This window comes from Aulonocara sp. 'chitande type north' Nkhata Bay, linkage group LG22 (assembly GCF_057382095.1).
Source record: "Aulonocara sp. 'chitande type north' Nkhata Bay isolate Kocher_YH1m ecotype deep benthic linkage group LG22, A_spYH_male_GT1.1, whole genome shotgun sequence".
In the NCBI taxonomy this organism is placed as follows: Eukaryota; Metazoa; Chordata; class Actinopteri; order Cichliformes; family Cichlidae; genus Aulonocara; species Aulonocara sp. 'chitande type north' Nkhata Bay.
Window position 1 is genome coordinate 35603593 of NC_141364.1, and position 5892 is coordinate 35609484.

The 5892-nt window shown below is 35.2% G+C and overlaps 1 long non-coding RNA gene across 1 annotated transcript; it reads right to left on the reverse strand.

The window, feature by feature from the left end:
• Positions 1-1769: 1769 nt before the first annotated feature.
• On the reverse strand, positions 1770-5523 carry LOC147304589 (uncharacterized). The gene is made up of 4 exons (XR_015126975.1): positions 4751-5523; positions 4226-4378; positions 3777-3864; positions 1770-3194 (listed from the first exon to the last, which is right to left on the reverse strand). It is a non-coding gene; the product is annotated as an uncharacterized LOC147304589 (long non-coding RNA).
• Positions 5524-5892: the final 369 nt, after the last annotated feature.

The window sequence follows — 5892 nt, forward strand, 5'->3', positions numbered from 1 at the left end:
AACCCTCCCAACTATTACAACATCAAGACTATTTCATAAACTGCCTTAATTAAGTGTTGAGAAAATCGTATTAATTTGCTCCAAGTTGTGTTACACACACACACCTGTACACACCCACACCCACACCCACACCCACACACACACACACACACAAGAGGAACATTGTGTTAATGAACACGTTTAAAGACATATAGGATTATTCCTATTACCATGCCATTTTTATTGACAGGCATATTCACATTACATGGTTGGTATGTTAAATGCTGCTCTTTATTACATGTTGTTGTTACACTGTGTTCTGATTGACCATTATAAACTAAGTGGTCATAAAAAAAATCCTCAAAATAAAGGTTTAGCAATGTGTGTTGCATTGCTTAAAAAGTATTGATTTGCAACATTCTGTAGAAAAATAAAAACATAGATTTTAATTTGATCTCTTTTGCTGCCACTTAATTATATCATCATTATCATTATGAAAACTAAACAGTTCTGAATTAGTTCAAGTGGCATAATCAAAGACATGCAATTAAGATGTTAAACAGTGCTGCCGAAGGTGTTGATTTAGTCCTTCACATTAGTTTAAAATGGAGGTATTTAATGAATTCTTGTTGGGAGAATATGAGCTTTAGAGAAGTAATTCAGATTCTAAGCACCAGCTAAACCCATCTGCTGATCACTACACTGTAATGAAATGCAGCATGGGACTAACAAATTCCCTCATTTCACTGCAGAACACATGAATAAAAATTAACCTTAATATTGAGATTCCATTTATGAAAATTTCTCCATCTAACACACAAAATACTCTGGTTCCAAATGGCATCTCATTTAAAAAAGAAATAACGTAAAAATATTAAAATTAATAATGAAATTAAAACACAAATAATGAAAACAGTTGTGATTAAAAAAATTATAATTCAATACCCTTGCAGAACATTTTCCAGATAAAAAAGGAAAATGACTCATTCATGTGAGATGCACTTTAACAAGCAATAGCAATTGTGGTGAATCCATATCGCCACAGACACCTTCATCCGGGCCAGATGGGACCATATGGAGAGGTTGGAGGCCTGCCTTTACATGGGGTCTGTACTGTCATGTTTTTGCTACTTCAGGTAAATTTTAAATTAAAAGAAAACTGACTTTAAAAATTACTAATAAAAGAATAATGAATTTTTCTGCTCAAATTCTGTCAGATACTGCAACATGGTTAGGACTGAGCTTTTCAGATCAACGCTGTTTATTGTTGCACTACATAAGTAATGGACCTTGAAATACTTGTGGCTGGTAAATGCAGCGTGCCACTGCCCTTCTGGAAACTGGATTATTTTATAGAATTATTATTATTATTATGCATTGCATGAAAAAATGGGCCCTGAACTGGCTGCTGGTACCATGTTGATGCCACTGTTCTTTTATTGCTCCTTTAAAAGTTGCTTATCACTAGGGTGCACTGTGAACATCTGGCAAAGGCATTTTTAAATTCCAATTTAAAAAGAAAAAGATTGTCTAAATTTCTTTTTTTTAAATACCATTTAAAAATGAGAAGTAAGTCATTGAATTCAAAGATTTTTTTCTGATATTTAAAATTATAATTCACTCCTAATTTTCAAATCAATTTCCTCACTGCATTTCCCTTTCTTCTAAGATAATGGATTAACAGTATATTAGCAGATGTATTAGTTTTGCAATTAACTACACACTGAAAAAAATATGTTGTTGGATTTACTTAATTCAATGGAGTTAAATTAACACAATTTATTCATGTTCAATAAACCTGTGCAATTTGTGTTGATAAAATGTGACTTAAACATGTTTTGATGAAGTAATTTGAGCTCTTGAAATATTTTAATCCTTCACAATTTTCTCACTTTATCCCAACACCATTCAATAACTTTTACCCAATACTACTTGGTCACTTAAATACTACATGTTATCTTCAAATTACATTTTGCTATTATATTCTAGTATCAAATACACAATTTTCAAATGGAGGCCTTATAACAGATTATATTGTTCTCTTCCAAGATGGTTGCTGGCATCCACCAGTAACCTTTCAAAACAAAATGTCTAATTTCACTGCATTGACAGTAGGTAAAGAATTAAACTGACATTACTCCACTACTGAATCTATATAAACCAACAGTTAAATAATGTCAGTTCTTCCGTGTTCTCTGGAATCAATCACAGCAAAGAAATTAGACTCTTTCTTTTGAAAAATGTTGGGAAAGAACAATACAAAACATTCTATTTAAGGCCTCTGACGTCAAGATTCAGTTAAACAACAATTATAACTAAACAATTTGAGGTAATGTTAGTTTCCATTAACATTAAATTAGGTTACTGAATTGGCAAACACCTTCCTATTAACATTACCCATTTTACCCCAATAACTAAAGAAATTAGCACTTGCAGGTCAAAACCTTTATTCAAGAGATGCAAAAATAACATTGATACAGTGAGTGACTGTCAAAAATTACGGCACTGATCATACTGTGACACCTTGGTTCAAAACAGCAAGCTTAGAAATATTCAACGTTCCTTACTTCAACTGAATGAAACTGAAAATACCATTTCACACGGCCCATATGGGATATTTAGACTGCATAACTGTTCATGCTACATCTCTTCACTAGTAAAAGAAAGAAAAAATACAAAGAGAAATTTAAAAATGCTGCCAAACAGACAGAGAACTTGTACAGAGCAAAAGGAAAAACAAACAACAACAACAACAAAAAAACGGCTCGTCCTCATGGCAGTTGCAGTGTATATAAAAATGAACCCTGCGATCTGTTCCTGGAATTGAGCTTCAAAAATGCAGCAGAACAAGTGTGAGATTTAAATGTCCTCTCACCTAGAGCTGGTCACCTCACATGCATAACAGTGAGCTTCGTTGCAGGAGCAGTTTTGTCTTAGTTGTGAGCTTTTCTTGAGAGCTGAGTTGCTTCCAACTCCATTACCACCCTTTGAATCACCTCAAAAGTGTAGCAGAGTTGTGATGGGTAACTCATATTGAAGGAATAAAAAAGGTCCAAACAGCATGGCTACTGCAAAGGTCACGTTATCCAGATCTTGAAGAACTACTATACCCTCGATGATGATGCCAACGTCAGAAAAGTCATTGCCTGGTGCATCCTCTGGAGACAGATGTTCATTGTGGTTTTCTCAATCTGTGCAGTGGCCTCAGTCAAGTCCTGGTTAAACACAAAACATTTCTTTAAGATTCCTTTTTAAACTCATCTCTTTTGAATCTACCAGTTCTAATGTTAGAGTAATTTAAACCAATGCAAGCAACATAGTAAATAGCTATAGCCAAAGAGTGGCCTGCCATGCTGCCATTCATGGTCTAACAGAGTTTCTAAGAGAGGGTGAAAAACATAATTTCAAATGCTTTACATTAGTTTTTCTTAGAAAGACACCGGCCCATCAGAAATCCAGGTTTTGTCACTCAGAAGATGTTAGAATTTAGACTTTCAGCCCCACAATTTGGTTAGCTGTTGGTCTTTTTTTTTTTTCAAACAAAAGCTAATGTAAATATTGGTGGGATTTTCCTTTGTTCACTAGAATGACAAATTTAAAGTTTTTTCACACTGATGTGACCCCTAATACAGGGGTGGGGCCTCAAGGGCCGGCGGCTGAGTTCACTACCAGGCCTCATGTGAACTTCAAATTATTAAAGAGGACTACTGGTCCTAACTGGTCCAATGAGGATCAAGTGGATAACTAAATGCATTTTAAAATGTTGCAAAGCCACAATCTACTCATAAAACACTCACCATGAACTCCTGCACCAAGATGTTGCAATTGTCTTTCACACAGATGCGGAGCACTTTGATGAGACTCCCTTTGAGCATTAATGTCATCCTAAAGTATTATAACAAAGAAAACAGAGATTTGTGAACTTTTCAGTAGCACAGAAGAAAATGATCCCAGACCAAAACTTAAACCAGTCAACATGCAACACCAGCGTCTACAAAGCAATATCAAAAGTTCCTGTTTGACATCAACTTTATGGATATATAGTTTCCAGAACATTTATTTTTTTAAAAAGATCAATTTTTCTCAGTGGGCCAGTAAATGCATGACGAAAATTATGGCATCCTTTCGGTGGAATCAGTACTCACAGGTAATAGTTGACTGTTTCAATGGATGCAGCATAAAAATCTTTTACTGACCTAATGCAATACATATACACTTTGTAGTTAAAGAATTTTAAAGTTCTTACTGTCATCATGGCAGCTACATCCTTTAGCTTTGTGCCCTGTTCCCCCGATCACTTTGCAAACACTTTCAGCAGACTGTCAGAGAGAAACTCAGCTCCGTCAGAAACCTTGACTGTAAAGGCATGGTTGGGATGCACTGGAATGCTGCATTTCATCTGAAATGACATAAAATTATTTTGAAATAACAGCAGGCACTGTGCTTGGTTAATAATCAGTAATGTTTTGTTGAATAAAAACTGTGTTTCCAGATCTTATGGGATTAAAAAAATCCAAAGATGTTTATTTCTGATTTGCAACCCAAGAACCCACAAGTTACAACCTCATTTTAGTTCAAGTGTGCATTAATGTGAGTCCAGTAATCACCTTTCTGACAATACATACAGGTATAAGTCAAACCTATGGCAGATTTTGGATTTCTCAGTTGTATTAATAGGGTGGTCTATTTGAGTATGCATGCACCTAATAATTATAAAAAACCTATTATAATTAAGTTACAGAAACCTTAAGCGAAAATAGAACTTTCTTACCATAACACCTTGAACCCACAATCCATCAGCTGACTCCTGGTGAAATGCAGAATAGATGTGGTCTCTCAATGTGCATCAACAAAAACAAAAACAAAAACAAAAGGACAGCAGGTGAGGGCAGGAGGGGTAGGGATGTAAGCTAGCATAATACCGCTGATGATATTAGCTAAAGCTGTTCAATGTCCAAAATCTCACTAACACCACGGTGCAGTAAATACACAATGCAACTGAAGAGTCAGTTGACAAATCTATTCACACAGAAAACCAAATTATGTTATGAGTGCCTCGTAATTAGGTTTAATGTGATATTACGGCTCTTGTGCCAAAGACAAATTCAAATGAAAAAGCGCCAATTCTTTGATAACAGATAAAACAGCAAATAAGCTAACGGCTCTTTTTTAGCATGTTACATGGCGGCACTTTAGACGTTTAACTACATTTGGCTGAAATATGGTAAATATTAATTCAAAAAATCAAGACATACCAAAAAACGTAGAGTTGGCTGCTCGACTTGACTGAGATGGATGCATTTTTTAAACCACGATCCAAAGCCCGCGAGATGAAATCACGCGTGGTTTCACGAGATTTAACGTTGCTATCTTATTGACTTACTTCACCTGAACATGATATAAACAATTTAATACACCCTTTCTGCATATCATGTAGTTTTTACACTATATAGTTACATTTATCTTTAAAACATGAGGCAATTGTGTTAAATACATGCAAGATGCTTACATAAATCCAAGAGATGGCCAGTCCCTTTTTTTCAGTGCATGATTAGCTATAGAATTAGCTAACAGATTAACTATCCGGTTTGCTATCCCTCACTCTTCTGGTCCATGCAGAAAAACAATGCACATTGGCCATGCGGTGCAATGTAAGGAGCTCTCCAGTTATAGAAGACACAGGCTGGCTGTCTGGATTTTTTTTACGTTGCTGTTTGTGTTGATAGCTTTGCTTTGAAGAATATGAAGGGGCTGCAGTAAAATGAGTATCCCTTCAAAATCTGATGGCTTAGATTGTTGAATATATAAAAAAATCAATGCATTTAAAGCAGGAACTGCAGACCTAGTCATCAAAGTTTGGTAAAATGTAAATATTTGTAGGGTCCTGTTAACAAACACAAAAGCATCACACCA